Here is a 16,673-nt window from a genome sequence, read left to right as displayed (position 1 = left end):
GGGAGAGAGAGAGAGACAGAGAGACAGAGAGAGAGAGGGAGGGAGAGCGCTCTAACAAGATGTCCAGTTAAGTCTGGCACCACTACACCACGCTTCTTTTTCAGATTTGTTTTCTGTTCTTTAGATGTATCAATTTCCTCTTTCGGTCCAGGTGCTCTACAGTCTGCTCTGATGATAACACAACGCCTACTTCACAAAATAGTCTTCACCATGCTCTCTCTGGTTCCTTGGATTTCCTCCCATAAACGTATCTTTTTAACATTCAGTGCTCGTCTGCTGCCCTTTCCTTTTGTTTCTTTGGAATATATACCTTTCCAGAGCCATATTCTAGTCCTGCCTCCCATTCTTCCAAGTGTCATTGATATCTGTGAGATCAAGTTTGCTTCCTTATATTAGATTTTCTAGTTCACCTCACTTATAAGTCATACTTTTGTACATTTGTGTATGACATTGGAAGCTGTGAGCTTTATGACTGGGGCCTTTCTTGGATTTTGCCTGGGAATTTCTGGATGTCTCAACTGCTGTTCCTTCCTGTCTTGTCGCTACTCAACATCTAGGTTGGTGGAAATATAGAAAAAAGATTTGTCCCTTTCCTTTTCTTTTCAGTTGAAGCCCTTCTGATTAGATTTGCAAGACTCCAGGCCAATACATTCTTGCCAGTCCACGCTGGGTACACTCTATCCCTGCCTGAGAGCCTGTCATTTACATCTTTTAAGCCATAGCGAAAAAATCCAAATTCTGTTCTCAGATACCCTATTCTTGACCAGTGTTTCCCTTCTTAAATCTGCCTTTCTTCTCTGGAGCCCTTGTGAGTTGAGTTTCTTGCCCAGGACATCATAATACTTCAACATTCCTTCTGGTCATGTCATTTATTCATTCTCACATGAAGCACTAGAAGTGGGTAGCAGCCCTCAGGTTTGACAAGTCTTGGGAGCACTTTGCTACCATGTTTCCCCGATAATAAGACACTGAATTATTATTTTTTTTGGAAAGAAAAACACCAGAGGGCTTATTTTCAGGGGAGGGCTTATGTTGTCCTGCCTCAGCTCTCCTCCGCGGCACTGCTCTCAATGGCGCCAGCAAGCAAATCACTGGGGAAGAACAGGATGACACGCTCACTGCTGCAGCTCTGATTGGATGCAGCTCGGGAGCGCGGCATACATTTCACCCGGGGGGGGGGACGGTGCATACAGAGGGTACCGTAATGTAGCGTGTAGCGCAGGGGATCACCTTCACTACAGTAGCAATCTCAATAGGGCTTATTTTCGGGGGAGGGCTTATTTTAGAGGAATCTTACACAGTAAGGGGAGGGCTTATTTTTGGGATAGGTCTTATTATCAGGGAAACACGGTATATATTGGACTAATGCCACAAGAAAACACCAGAACTCTCTATTGCCATCCAGTTGACTAATAGCTGCTTCAGTATAGCCCTTATTTTAGCATCACCAACTACCACAATTCTTCCCTTTCTCCTCTGACCCTTACTGGATTGTCTTCTTCCTGATGATATCTGTGCAATCACATAATTGGGGGGTGGGGGTGGAAGACAGATGTTTCCTCCTTAATGGGTCCAGTTCCTCCATCTTTGGGAAATACTATGTCTATTACTTAGCTCTGAGTATTTATGGGTCCTCCCTCCCGCCCCCGCTTTTCTTCAGAGTCACATTTCTGCCACCTTCCAACCTCTCTGCTGCCTCCTGTTTTGATCCATATTTCTCCTTTGTTTTCACACTAAAGACTTCTTTTAATTTGTTTTTTAAGATCTTTGGATCACCTAAGTGAATCTTTCATTTTATAGGTGAAGAAAGCAGCTTAGAGGTGAAATGACTTGTCTGGGCTCGTGTAACTATTATATGTTAGAACTGGGATTCAAACACAGGTCTCTTTACTAATTAATAAATGAGTGTTTAGTTGAATTAAGTTGAAAACTCTGCATGGCAGTGTGTCCAGCCTGATCACTGGAGGACCATGGGCCCTTGGTAAGATTTGGGCCGAATTTATTTATGCCAAATGAATGAGCTCCAAACCAGGAATTGTAAGTTTTGTTAGCAACAGTGACAACAAGCCAAATAATGAATCAGGAAGCCAGCTCCAAAATAGTCTCCCTATCTACTCTGCCCCATTCTCCCAAATTCTCATAATCTCTTACATCGGCATAATTTTGGTGATTCCCAAAGTTGTTTCAATATCCACGTTCTCTTTTGATCCTCAGACTGTTGAGGTAGGCACTGTTCTCATTTTACACGTAAGGAAACTAAAACACAGTGACTTTGTCAAGTCATATAGCTACTTGGGGCCAGTCAGGACTAGAGCCTCTTTCTCTTCATGTCTAATCCTAAATTCTTTCTACAACTCCCAGAAGAAATGGCAGAGGAGGCCGGGAGAGAGTCCTTCTCCTATCTCTTGGGTCAGCTGGGGTGACTCTCTGTGGCCCTCTCGCATCTAGTCTCCATTTCTGTTCTAACCGTGATGGTTTACACCCAACATACATCTAAAGGAGGTAAATATATCTCAATGCCCTCCTTCAAAAGAAAGTAGAGCTGGGAGTGAAGCTGTAGGTAGTAGGTAAACAGAGCCACCAGAGTAGAGAATCATCTATAAAACGCATTTGGAGAATCTCTGCACCTACAAATCATCTAATTTTCCATAGTTCTTTACCATTTGAGAGTCATGTCTTTGGGTTGAGGCACTAGCATCTCCAGGAGTTACGATGCAAATAATGCTGGGAAGAGTGGGATAGGAGAAGCAGTCTGTGGAATAGGGTCAGTTAGGTGGTGTAGTGGATAGAGAGGTCTGGAGTTCGGAAGACCTGAATTCAAATTTGGCCTCAGATACTCTTACTTGTTGTATGACCCTGGGCAAGTCACTTCACTCTGCTTCAGTTTCCTCGTCTGTAAAATGAGCTGTAGAAGGAAATGGCAAACCACTCCAGTACCTTTGCCAAGAGTAGGGGTCACAAAGAATGGACCATTGCTGCAATGACTAAACAGCAACATAATGAAATGGAAAGAGGACTGGACTTGGAGTCAGAATACCAATGTTTAAGTCACATCTCTTCCACTTACTACCCTTTTAACTCTGGACCAGAAACTTAAATCTCAGTGAATCTTGACTTCCTCACCTATAAAATACCGATAATAATGAGAACAGGAGATAAAATATTTGGGAATTGTTTCTATATCAAAACCAGAGCAGACACACTTGCCTTAGAAAGCCTGGATGGGGGCGAGGGGGTATGGTGGGGTGGGGTTATTAGCTTAAGAGACTGCTCTGAAACCAGGACCTTGTAAAGTGTAAAGTGCCAGATAAAGGTGAAACAGGTTCAGTGGGAGTTCCCCAGCTAGGAAGAGCCAGGGCCTGGACCTTCTGACTCTGAGCCTAGAAGTCACTGCCCCACAACACACTGCAGAGTTGGGGAAATTAACTGAAATGCTCTCAAGTGGGACGTGGAAACCTAGTTTTCATTGCTGGAAAAATCTTGTCTGGGAGACACTCACGACTAAACCTCACTCTGCCTATCCATTAGATCAGCAAACCTCAGGAATTTTTCAGTTTCTCCATTTAGATGCTGATCTGAACATCAGTGAAACTTTTGTGGTCTGGAAGTTTTCCAAGCCTAGGTTTTGCTTCAAATTCCCTGAAATTTCTAGGTTTTCAAAAGATTCAGAAGAGTTTCTGTTCCCTTTCTCCTTGTCAACTGGAGAGGTCAGTGTAATAAACCGAATCCAGTCCTGTAAGACTCTAGAGAAGTCACTGAACACCCACAGAGTTCGATTCTTGTAACTTTAGGATGGTGTAATGCAGGGACAGGGAAATGGCTTAGATAACCTGTTCAGGCAGCAGCATCAGGAGGTAGGTTTTTCTTCTTTTAATTAGAAAAAACCTCCGGGTTACTGTTTTGAGAGCCCAGCATTTGGTGTGTCATCTCTAGTGATGTAGTAAAAAGAGTTTTTGCTATGGAGTCAGATGGTTGGTCTTTGAATTCTGACTCTTCGATTACTAGCTGTGTAACTTTGGGTGACTAGTTGCTTTAGTGGGCCTGGAGTCCAGAAGACCTGAATTGAAATCTGGCCTCTGACACTTACTGTATGACCCTGGACAAGTCACTTAACTTTTGCTTCAGTTACTTCAACTGTAAAATGGGGATAATAAGAACACCTTCTCAGGGTTCTTGTGACGTTAAAATAAGGTGATATTGATAAAATGCTTAGCACAGAGTGTGTCGCATAGTAGGTATTTAACAAATCTTATTTCCTTCCTTTCCCTCCATCTAAGTCCCTGCCCTTTCCTGGCCCTCAGTTTCCTCCTCTACAAAATGGAGGGGCTGAACCAGAATATCTCTAAGGCTCCCTCAAGTTTTAAATCTTAGGATCTTATAAAGTCAGCACACCAAGAAGCAGTTGTAGACAGTATGAAGACTTAAGTTCAATTTCTCCTCAGTCACTGATGTTCCATGCACTCTTGGGCAAATCATTCGACCTCTCTGAATCTCAGTTTCTTCATCTATAAAAGGATAGATAATAATACATTCCCTATCTACCTCATAAGGAGCGAGCAGCATGCTTTGCCAGTTGTAAAATGTTATATAAGTATGAGATATTAGTATTATTATTATTATTTGCTTTTTGGAGGGGGGAAGTTAGGGCAATTGGGGTTAAGTGACTGGCGCAAGGTCACATGGCTAGTTTTTGTGTTGTGTCTGAGGCTGGATTTGAACTCAGGTCCTCCTGGCTCCAGGGCCAGTGCTCTATTCACTGTGCCACCTAACTGCCCCAATCTTATTATTATTAATATAGAATCACAGAGTTGGAACCTCCTAAATCATTTAGGCCAAACCCTTATCTTATTCCCCCCCCCCCCCCCCGTAGAGAAGGAAATTACTTATCAAAGTTCACTCATACCAAAAGTCTTAAACTATTTTGTCTCATGGACCTTTTGACAGTCTGGACTTCACCTATTAAGCCTTTGTAGGAATAATGTTTTAAAATGTATAAAATAAGAAACATAGGACCACATATTGAAACACAGTTATCAAAATGTATATTTTTTAAATTTCAGGGGCCCCAGGTTAAGAAGGCCTGGCTTAAGAGTTAACAAGAGAATTAGAAGGACCCAGGGAAAGCTGCTAAGGTCAGCCAGCCATCTTTCCACTGGGCCTTGCTACCAAAACTCACAGGAGACTGAGCCACAGTAGAAAGTTAATGAAATTATTGTGAGGAGAAACCTGATTGTGGAGCAGTCCAATGCAGCTTCTTCTAAGTAGGAAAGTTTCCTTGGGAAACTAAACTAAGATCAGAAGGCTGTTTGGTAAACACAAGGAATCAAAGTGGAAGGTACCTGTCGAGATTCGTCTGAGGACAAGGGCCATATTGTATTTATCTTTGTATCATCCAATGGCTCGTAGAGGGCTTTGTCCATAGTGGGTACTAAAATAATGACTCTTGAATCTGAATTTACCCAGTTCAAACAGTTCTCCTTTCTCCTGTGAACAAAGGTGGAATCGGCTTCCTCTGGAGATCAATGGGCCTCAGTTTCCTCATCTGCAAAATGAAGGTATTGAATGAGATGAATGAACCCTAAATCTGATGATCCCATGATGCATCACCTAGCATAGTATTATAACACTTTCCTTTCTCAATATTCCAACTTGCCATTCAATTCTCAGTGTTTGGCACAGTAAGCCCTTTTACTAAATAGATACTTACTGAATATTGATTGACTGATATCAAAGCAGTGAGCTTGGGTCTGTGAAATTCTCAGCATAGGAGGAGAAGATTACAGGTCTTAGAGCACTATCACTCACTAACTCTATGTACAATCTTAATCAAGTCAGGATGTTTGAGAGGAGACCAGTGGAAAATCAACATCCCAGAAACCAAGGAAAGAGGGAGCATTCGAGTGGAGGAGAGAAGTGATTCTGGTGTCAAAAGTTTCTAAGAGGCCAAGAAGAAGAAGGGTTGATGAAAAGTCACTGGATTGAATGGGTAAAGGGGGCAGCTTTAGTGAAGCAGGGTCATTACAAATCAAAATTACAAGGGGTTGGGAAGTGAGTGGGTGATGAGGAAATAGAACCATGAGTTTGGATGACATTTTCTAGGAGTTTGGCTGTGAAAAGCAGGAGAGGAAAGAGCTCGAAGCTACAGCGGAGTCAAGTGGAAGGCTGCTCTTGTCTTTGGTGCCACCATTTATGAATTCTCTTGTCTTTTTGAGTTTGGAATTACCTGTGACTTGTCATTGTTCCTCACTTCTATCCAATCAGATACCAAGCCCACCTACTCATGCCTCTCTTTCCCTGTTGCTACCACCCTAGTGCAGCCTTTATTACTACCCTCCTGTGACTGTGCCCTAACAAGTCTTCCTCCCTGTTCCCTCAGAGAATGGAAGAATCTTTTCTCTACGGCAAGAGTTTCCACACTTGTTCGGTGGGACTAGCTGTCACATGAAGTGGGTGTAGGGGGCAAGATGGAGGGGAGAAGCTTCTGGGGGCTGACCATGACATACAGGAAAGAGCACCAGAAAAAGGTTCTGAATTTGGGGGTTGTAAGCGTTCTGGTCCCAGCCCCATCACTCACTAACTCTAGGCATGATTGTAAGCAAGTCAAGGTTGAGAATCCTATAAAAAGGAGTTAGGCAGGACAAGGCCTCTTCCGGCTCCAATGTCTTAGGACCTTCTGTCCAGGCTACTTTGATTTCCAAATTTGGGCTACTACTTTTCCACTTATCTCTGGGCAATCTAGTCATTATTATTATTTCATATTTAGAATTTTTAGCTCACTGTAGAAGTTCCAGGAGGGAACAGGATGTCATTGGAACATTAGGCAACCCTGAAATGCTTTACCCAGGGCTGTTCTGGGGGGTGGGGGGAAATGATATTGAGTTAACATTAAACTGTGATAACATCTTTGGCTTCAGTCTTTTCTCCTTGGCCTCTTGTGAGGAAGTGACCCAGTCCTGAGAGTTGTCTGAAATAAAACATGCTTTGTCCTTGGCAGCTCACAGGATTATTAGAATGTAGAGAAGCAGATTGACATAATTTCAGCATTGGAAGGGCCCTCACAAGCCACTGAATTCAACTCATTGTTGACCCAGAATCCCCATTACATCTACAAGTAGACATCTGACTTCAATCACCCGAAGAAATCTAGTGAGTATCTGTGGAATGAAGGTGTGTGAAGGGAACCTATTACTTCCTAAGGCATTCTATTCCATTTCTGATTGTTCTAATAATTAGGAAATTATCCCCCCCCCTCCAACTTGCAGGCATTTAGGAATGTGAAACAAAGAAAGATTGTGTTACAAGTTGGTATCAACCCGAGAAAGCAGGACATTTGGACTGGACAGCTCATAGAGGCAGTTAGATGGCCTAGTAGACAGAATGCTGGGCAGGAGTCAGGAAGTTCTGTGTTGCAATCCCACTTCAGACACTCAGCGGTGTGATCCTGGGCAAGCTGCTTGACCTCTCTTTGCCTCGGTTTCCTTGTCTATAAATTTCTAGCTCTAAATCTATGACCCTATGCAATGCTGGTGTCTTGCTCAGTTCCAACCTTTGTTATTCTGTGACATATGTGTGAATATTCTGGGACACACAGAGGACTCACCTCCCACCTCCAAATGCACATGTCTATCTTCCCACACACTTGATGCCAAGCAGCACTCTTAGAAATTAGTGAGTGACCTTTCAGGACCATCACAGCCCACAGTGATCACAACACATATTGCTTTTAGAGTTAAGTGCTTTTTTCACAATATTCCTACAAGGGCATTTTGATATGGGGAAAGAATTCTACACTAACTAGTTGTGAGGTCACAGGTAAGTCACTTTAGTGGACAATTAGGTGACTTAGTTGATAGAGCACTAGAATTGGTTTCTAGAAGACCTGAATTCAAATCCAGACTCAGATACTTACTAGCTAGGTGACCCTGGGCAAGTCACTTAACCTTCGTCTACTTCAGTTTCTTTAATTGTAAAAGGGGGATAATAAGCACCTACCTTCTAGGGTTGTTGTGAGGGTCAAATGAAAGGATATTTGTAAACTGCTTAGTGCATCACCTATCCATAGTAGGGACCTTAGAAATTGCCTTGTCTAACCCTTTCATTTTACAGATGAACAAATTGAAGCCAAGAGAGGTTAAGTGTCTTGAAAAGAAGGCAATGGCAGAGTATAGTGCCAATGCAATATTCACAGTGCCTATGATCACTACAAATATACCTGCATGGTGCTTAATTGCAAAATATAACAGACTCTCCATATATAAGATAGAAGCAAAACATTTATTCAAACACCAGAAAACCAAATCCCAACACTAAGAAGCCGAATCCATCATAGCAACATAAGAGTTAATGTACCCCAACATAGCATAGAGAAACACCATCCCTTGGAAACAAACTCTCCTCCCAACTATTTAGCAGGCTGTGACCCCCAGCTGCCTGTGGGCTCTGCTCCACCCTTCAGCAAGCTCCTCCCACCACAGGCTGCATATGATTACCTTCAGCCTATCATGGGGCAGAGTTAATTTTCAAAGCAGCAAGGTCTTCAAATTCCCTTAGGCACGTTAAGGGGCAGGGAAGATCTCCAAATTCCCATTCCCATTACAGAGAGCTTGGAGGGGAACTGAAGTTTTCTGAGTCTCGTGTATGTTATTTTAAATATACTATACCTTTGGGATTCCCACAAAAGTTCTGAGAGAACTCTGTGTGTGTGTGTGTGTGTGTGTGTATTAGTGCAAATGTAGACTATGGTCTATCTACAGGAGGCTGCACTCATGTGCAAACGAACCTATTGACCTTGACCAAAAGCAGAGCAAAATTTAAATTCCTTTGAAACCATTAGACTGAGTGTTCTGGCTTCATTCAGAGAAAGACAAACAAACCAACAAACAAAACAAAACAAAAACCTCAAACCTTGTCCAAGTAGAAACTCTCTGGGCTTTTATAGGTCATTAAAACCAAGTTTTTAAGTCGAAGTTCCTCACAAGTACCTGCTTCTTTGTAGCTTTAGTTATTATACATTGAAACTTTCACACTTTGTAGAATTAAGAACTGGTGGCAAAATTAGGGATCACTGACTCTTTCATTTTACAGATGGGGAAACTGGGGCAGCTAGGTGGTGCAGTGAATAGAGCACTGATTCTGGAGTCAGGAAGACCTGAGTTTAAATCCAGTTGCAGACATTTGACACACTTACTAAATGTGTGACCTTGGCCAAGTCACTTAACCACAACTGCCTTGCCTTCCTCTTCCAGAAAAAATTACAGATGGGGAAACTGAGGGCCCCTAAAATTATAGGATTTTGGATTTAGAAATAGAAGGGGCTTTAGAGGCCATCTAGTCTAACTGCCTCATTCAGCAGACAAGTACTTGAGGGCCAGAGAGGTCATGTATCTTCCTGAGATCAAACAATAGCAGAGTCAGGATCTGAATCCAAGTTCTCTGGTTCCAAATCCAGCATTTTTTTTCCCACTGGTTCAGCTTGCCTTTTGCCTATGCTCATGCAAATATTTAGTCCTATAGTAAGAACCTTTGAATCCAAATCCAATGTTCTTTCTATTATACAAGATTGACACTTCAGTGGCTAGTAGAACTCTAGGGAGCTAGGTGGCACAGTGGATAAAACGCCAGGTTTAGAGTTGGGTAATTTACTAGCGACCCTAGGTAAGTCACTTAACCCTGTTTGTCTCAGTTTCCTCATCTATAAAATGAGCTGGAGGAGGAAATGGCAAACCCCTCTAGCATCTTTGCCAAGAAAACCCCAAATGGGGCCACAAAGAGTTGGACATGACTGAAAATGACTGAACAATGACAAAACAACAACAAAAAAGTGTCCTTTCACTGGTTTCAAACAGTCTTTAACTCTATTACATATTTGAACTGGGACAATGATCCACTCCAGACTGGGAGTTTATTTGCAATAGATCTCTTTCCCTAAGGATCCTAAACCACAGAGAGAAGCAGTAATATGGCAATCTTCTCTGATTTTCATCTATCCATTCATTAAATCATTGTTAGATGTCTTGTATATGCACAGGATCATACCAGACTGCCCTCAAAGAGCTATAGTCTTGTGAAAAGAAGATATATCTATATATAGATATAGATATCTGAGTACCTATATCAGCAAAATAGAAAAAGTGAAGACTAATGGATTGCACATGAAATTAAAATAAGACCAGAAAATCAACAATTAATAATTCCAAAATAAACACAAGATTTTGAAAATTAAAGACATGTTAATTAAGCAGGATATTAAAAAAACAATTGAAAAACAAACCAAAACTTAATAAAATTGATAATCCAGTAGTTAATATGACAGAAAAAGAAAAAGATTAATAAAATAAAAAATGAAAGGAGAAAATGATTAACAAATGGAGAGGAAATAAAGAAAATTATCAGAAACTATTATCCCAATGCTGAAAATTTCAGTGAAATGTACAAATATCTAAGGAAACATAAAATACCAAAACTAACAAAACAAGCAATAGATATTCCAAATAACTCAGTCTCAGAGTGAAATTGAGCAAGTGGTGACCCATTGATTCTAATTTGTCAAAGAAAAAAATTAGTAATACACTCTGCATTTTTAGGCATGTGATTTCATTTAACATTATTCTAAACCTAAGCATTTCTGACCAAGAAAGAGAAATGTCTAAAGTGGCCTAGCTGTCTCATGTTCTCATACATCCTCCTCTCCCCAGGAGGGTTTAAAGTAACATCTATAAGAAACTTGTAGAAGAAAAAGCATAATTTGCCAAAATACAAGTTTGGATTAACATTCTGGAATAGTTTCCTAACAATAGTCATTGCTTAATTTATTCCTGGAAAATACCCCTTGATGATTGAAAAGGAACATATCGATATCATCCTTTCTGAATATAATAATGGGGTCATAGCACTATAATTTCAGGGAGTGGGGAAAGAGGAAACTACCCTTATCTGAGTCAACAGTCTGATCATTTCAAGGGATGAGGAAGACAGGAAATTTAATAAGACAAGAGGTATTCTTTATTCAGTTTATTAATCCATTTTCTTAAGAAAGAGCTGTTGTTCTCAACTCATCTAAGTAGACAAGTCTAGAAAAGAGTACATTCACTGAAAATCATGAACAAAAAAAGTCTAGCTATCATAATTCAGAAAATGTAATGGCTAACTTCCCAGATATCTTAGAATCAGAGGGCAAAGTTGAAATTGAAAGAATCCACTGGTCACCTCCAGAAAGAAATTCCAACATGAAAACTCCTAAGAATGTGATAGCCAAACTCCAGAAATCCCAGGTCAATGAGAAAATACTGAAAGCATATAAAAAAAGAAAATAATTCAAATATCATGGAGCTACAAGATTTAGCAGCTACTATAATAAAGCAGCAGAGGGGTTGGAATATGATATTCTGGAAGGCAAAGGAACTAGGATCACAACAAAGAATAACCTATCCAGCAAAATGAGTATAATTCTACACGAGAAAAAAAGAGTATTGAATGAAATAGAGACAAAAAGGAGATCTAATAAATTCCTTCAATGACACAAATATTACTTTGATACCTACACCAGGGAGAGCCAAAAGAGAAGGGGAAGACAACAAATATAGACCAATTTTCCTAATGAATATCAATGCAAAATTTAAAAAAAAAATAAAATACTAGCAAGAAGATTACAACAATATTATCACAATTATCACATGATATGACCAGGCTGGATTTATCCTAAGAATGTAGGGCTGGTTCAAAATTAGGAAAACTATAGGGATAACTGATTGCCTCAATAACAAAAGAAACAAAAATCTTATGATTATTTAAATAGATGCAGAGAAAACTTGACAAAATACAACTTCCATTTCTGTTAAAAACACTAGTAAGCACAAGAATAAATGGAGCTTTTCTTAAAATAAGTTTGCATCTCTCTAAAACTAAAAGCAAGCATTATCTGTAATGGGGATAAACTCAAAACTTTTCCCATAAGATTAAGGGTGAAGCAAGGATCTCCATTATCACAATTATTATTCAATATCATAATAAAAATGCTAGCTATAGCAAAGAGTCAAGAAAAAGATACTGAAGCATAGGCAATGAGGAAATAAAACTATCACTTTATGCAAATAATATAATTTACTTAGAGAATCATAGAGTCAGCTGAAAAACTAGTCCAAACATTAACTTCAGCAAAGTTGCAGGATATGAAAAAAACCCATACAAATCACTAGCATTCCATGTATTATCAACAAATTTCTTCAATTCAATTCAACAAATTATCAAAAAATTTCTTCCTCAGCAGGAAGAAATGGAAGTAGAAATTCCATTTAAAATAACTGTAGATGTTGTAAAATATTTGGGAATCTACCTGCTAAGACACACATAGGAACCATAAGAATATAATTACAAAAATCATATAAATAAAGACAAATCTATATAATTGGAGAAATATTAGTTGCTCATTGGTAGGCTGAGCAAATATAATAAAAATGACAGTATAACCTAAATTTATTTACTTATTTGGTGACATGCCAACCAAACTGCCCAAGAATTAATTACTGTACTTTAGGGAGCTAGAAATAGTAATAGAGCTAGAAAAAAATTTCATCAGGAGGAAAAAAATGTCAAGTAAGAAAGGAATATTTTTAAAACTGGGAAGGAAGGTAGTCTAGCAGTGCTAGACCCCAAACTATATTACAAAGTTGTAATCATCAAAACAATTTGGAACTGGATAAGAAACAGAGTGATTGGTCAACGGAACAAATCAGGTACACAATATACAAAAATCAATGAGCTCAGAAACCAAACATCACACTAATTAATTTGATAGAAAAGGAAAATGATAAATGATGGAGGGATTATGAGAATATAGGTACACTAACACACTGTTGGTGGAGCTGTGAACTAACCCAAATATTCTGGAAAGTAATTTTGAAGTATCATGTAAAAAGTCATTAAACTGTGCATACCCTTTGACACAGCAATACTACTACTAGTTCTAAACCCCAAACACACACACACACACACACACACACACAAATTATACCAGGAATGCATAACTTAACATTATGAAAACTTTTTGCATAAGTCAAATAAATAAAAACAGTATAAGCTGCACAATACTCTTCTCAAATATATATAAAATAGATAAATTTATATGTAGACATACACATTTATATGTATATACATGTATATATACATATATGTACACATATATAATATGTCCCTGCTATGTGCCGGGCAGTAGGATAAATTTTTAAGAATAAGAATCATTTTCCAATTAACAAATGGTCAAGGCAAATGACTGGCAGATTTCAGAGAAAGTAATCAAAGCTATCAATAATCATATGGCTCTAATAATTAGGGAATATTTAGAGAAATGCACTGATAATTAGAGAAATGAACATTAAAACAATTCAGAGGTACAGTCTCATACATTAGATTGGCTAAGATGACAGAAAAAGAGATGATAAATGATGGAGGGATTGATTATGGGAATATACTAACACAATGTTGGTGGGTCTGTGAACTAGCCCAACCATTCTGAAAGTCAGCTTGGAAGTATGACCAAAAAGTAATTAAATTGTGCATACCCTTTGATCTAGCAATACTGCTATTAGGTCTAAACCCCAAAGATATCAAAGGAAAAGAAAAATGACTTCTATGTACAAAAATATTTATAGCAGCATTTTGTGTGTGTGTGTGTGTGTGTGGTAACAAAGATTTAGAAACTGAGAGATGCCCATCAACTGGGGGAATAGTTGAACAAGTTATAGTATATGATTGTCATGGAATTCTATTGTGCAGTGAGAAATGATGAAGATTGTTTCAGAAAAACATTGGGAAGACTTGTATCAGCTGATGCAAAATGAAGTGAGCAGAACCAGGAGAACAACTTACACAGTTAACAGAAATATTTTAAAAATAATCAGTAGTGAAAAGACTCAGTAACTGATCAACACTATGACCCATGACAATTCCGAAGGATTAGGCATGAAAAATACTATCCATCTCCAGATAGAGAACTGATGTCAGAGTATAAATAGTAAGAGCATATTTTTCCTTTCTTTTTTCTTGAGAATCTTTCTAATCTTTCTAATGTGAATATTTATTTTGCATGACTTCATATTTGCTATGTCTCCTCAGTGGGTGGGGGAGAGTTTGAGGAAGGGGAAAGAATTTGGAACTGAAAATAAAATAAAATTGAATAAAAATTAAAAAATATTTCTGGAAAAACTGAAAAGAAGCTTTTAAATATAATTTCACACATATTAAAAAAAACCTTCTAGGGACAGCTAGGTGGCACATTGAATAGAGCACTGGCCCTGGGGTCAGGAGGAACTGAGTTCAAATATGGCCTCAGACACTTGACACACTTACTAGCCATGTGACTTTGGGCAAGTCACTTAACCCCAATTGTCCTGCCCTCCCCCCTCCACTCTATATACTTGAAACATACAGACTCTACTTCCAGGGACAGAACCACATAGATCTTCCTTGCTTCTGAATTTGCTCCTTGCTTAGTCTAGGGTCCATAAGTGCTTCTTACCCTAGAATTCCATCCCTCAGCACAAGGCTCCTCCTCAGTCTGTCCTGTGTCTGTGATTCAGAATTGAGTAGTAAGTGACAGGATTGTTAATTGGTACCTGATCCTGTATCCTCCACAATGTCAGATTCCTCTGTGGGGGGTTTGGGAATTCTTGTTTCTTTGGTTCATAGTCTGGGCTCCTGGCTAGACCCAATCTCCAGTGTCCAAAGACCTCTCTGAATGTCTCCCTATGCTGATTTGATCTGGAAAAAAATTACTTGCTGTGATTTTTTTTTCTTGTATTTCACAAACTGAGGACTCAGTCTGATGTATTTCCAAATCTTTTGTTACAGTCCTGGGGTGGGACTCAGTTGTATTTCTTCATTCGGCTCCTCTTATCCGTTGAGAGTACTTTCCAGACAATGAGGTATGGCCAATGTAGAGTAAGAAAAAGATATTAGGAAAATAAATATTAGCAAAGAAGCAGAGCAATATGTATTTACTGGTGTTATGATAGCTTATTTTGATATGCCTAGAGAATCAACAGAAAATTAATCAAGATAATAGATTTAGTAAAGTGGTAGAATACAAAATAAATCCATAAAAGCATCAATATCTAGGTATACTATTTTAAGAACCCTAGGGCAAAGATAGAAAGAGAATAATCCTTTAATATAACCATAATATACATTAAATATCTGAGAGTTAACTTACTAGGACCTAACATAGGTCTTCTATAATTACAAAACACTTTTCACAGAAATAATGGAAGACTAAATAAGTGGAGAAATATTAAAGGTTTATGGCCAGGTCATGTTCATATGGTAAAAATGGTGATATTATTCAAATTAGTCTATAATTGAATTCTATAGGAATCAAATTATCAAGGAAATACTTCATAAAATTATACAAAATAATAATAAAATTCATATAGAAGAACAAAAGGTCAAGGATGTAGAGACAAATAATCAGGAGGAGGTAGGGGAGTGGAGATAAAAGGAATTTAACATTGCCAGATCTCAAAATACATTACAAAGCAGTAATTATCAAAACTATCTTTTGCTGGATTAAAAAATGAAAAAAGTTACCCAGGACCTATATGAACACAACTACAAAACACTTTTCACACAAATAAAGTCAGATCTAACTAATTGAAAAAACATCAATTGCTCGTGGCTGGGTCGAGCTAATATAATAAAAATGATAATTTTACCTAAATTAAATTATATATTTAGTGCCATACCAATAAATTTACCAAAAAACTACTTTATAGAGCTAGAAAAAATAGTAACAAAATTCATTTGGAAGAACAAAAGGTCCACAATATCAAAGGAATTAATGAAAAGAAATGCTAGGGAAGGTGGACTAGCTATACCAGATTTTAATCTGTATTATAAAGCAGCGGTCATCAAAACTACTTGGTACTGGCTGAGGAATAGAGGAGTGGATCAATGGAATAGACTGGGTACACAAGACTCAGCAGTCAATAACTATAATAATCTATTGTTTGATAAACCTAAAGACCCCAGTTTTTGGGATAAGAACTCACCATTTGACAAAAACTGCTGGGAAAACTGGAATATAGTATGGCAGAAACTGGGCATAGACCATTATCTAACACCATATACTAAAATCAAGTCTAAATGGGTGCATGATCTAGGTATAAAGGTTGATACTGTAAGCAGTCTTCTAAAACAAGGGATAGTTTACCTATCAGATTTGTGGAGAGGAGAAGACTTTATGACCAAACAAGAATTAGAGACCATTATAAAATGCAAAATGGATAATTTTGATTACATTAAATTGAAAAACTTCTACAAACAAAGCCAATGTAACCAAGGTTAGGAGGGAAGTGGAAAATTGGGAAAGAATTTGTACAGTCTATGTCTCTGATAAAGGCCTCATTTCTAAAATATACAGAGAATTGAGTCAAATCTATAAGAATCCAAGTCATTCCCCAATTGATAAATGGTCAAAAGATATGAACAGGCAGTTTTCAGAGGAAGAAATTAAAGATAGCTATAAGCAAATGAAGAAATGCTCTAAATCACTATTGATCCGAGAAATGCAAATCAAAACAACTCTGAGGTACCACCTCTCACCAGTTAGATTGGCTAAGATGACAAAACAGAAAAATGACAAATGCTGGAGAGGATGTGGGCAAATTGGAACACTACTGCAT

At 38.5% G+C, this 16,673-nt stretch overlaps 1 protein-coding gene across 1 annotated transcript in view; it reads right to left on the bottom strand.

Annotated features, from left to right (window-relative positions):
- Positions 1-16,673, bottom strand: part of RPL17 (ribosomal protein L17) — a 312,553-nt gene that overhangs the window by 292,408 nt on the left and 3,472 nt on the right. The window lies entirely within an intron of this gene.

The sequence above is a fragment of the Petaurus breviceps genome, unplaced genomic scaffold, assembly GCF_028583685.1.
Source record: "Petaurus breviceps papuanus isolate PSGF00001 unplaced genomic scaffold, PetGlider_PUasm1.0 131, whole genome shotgun sequence".
NCBI classification, from domain to species: domain Eukaryota; kingdom Metazoa; phylum Chordata; class Mammalia; order Diprotodontia; family Petauridae; genus Petaurus; species Petaurus breviceps.
The sequence above is the reverse complement of the archived record's forward strand: the minus strand, read 5'-3'. Positions and strand labels throughout refer to the sequence as shown.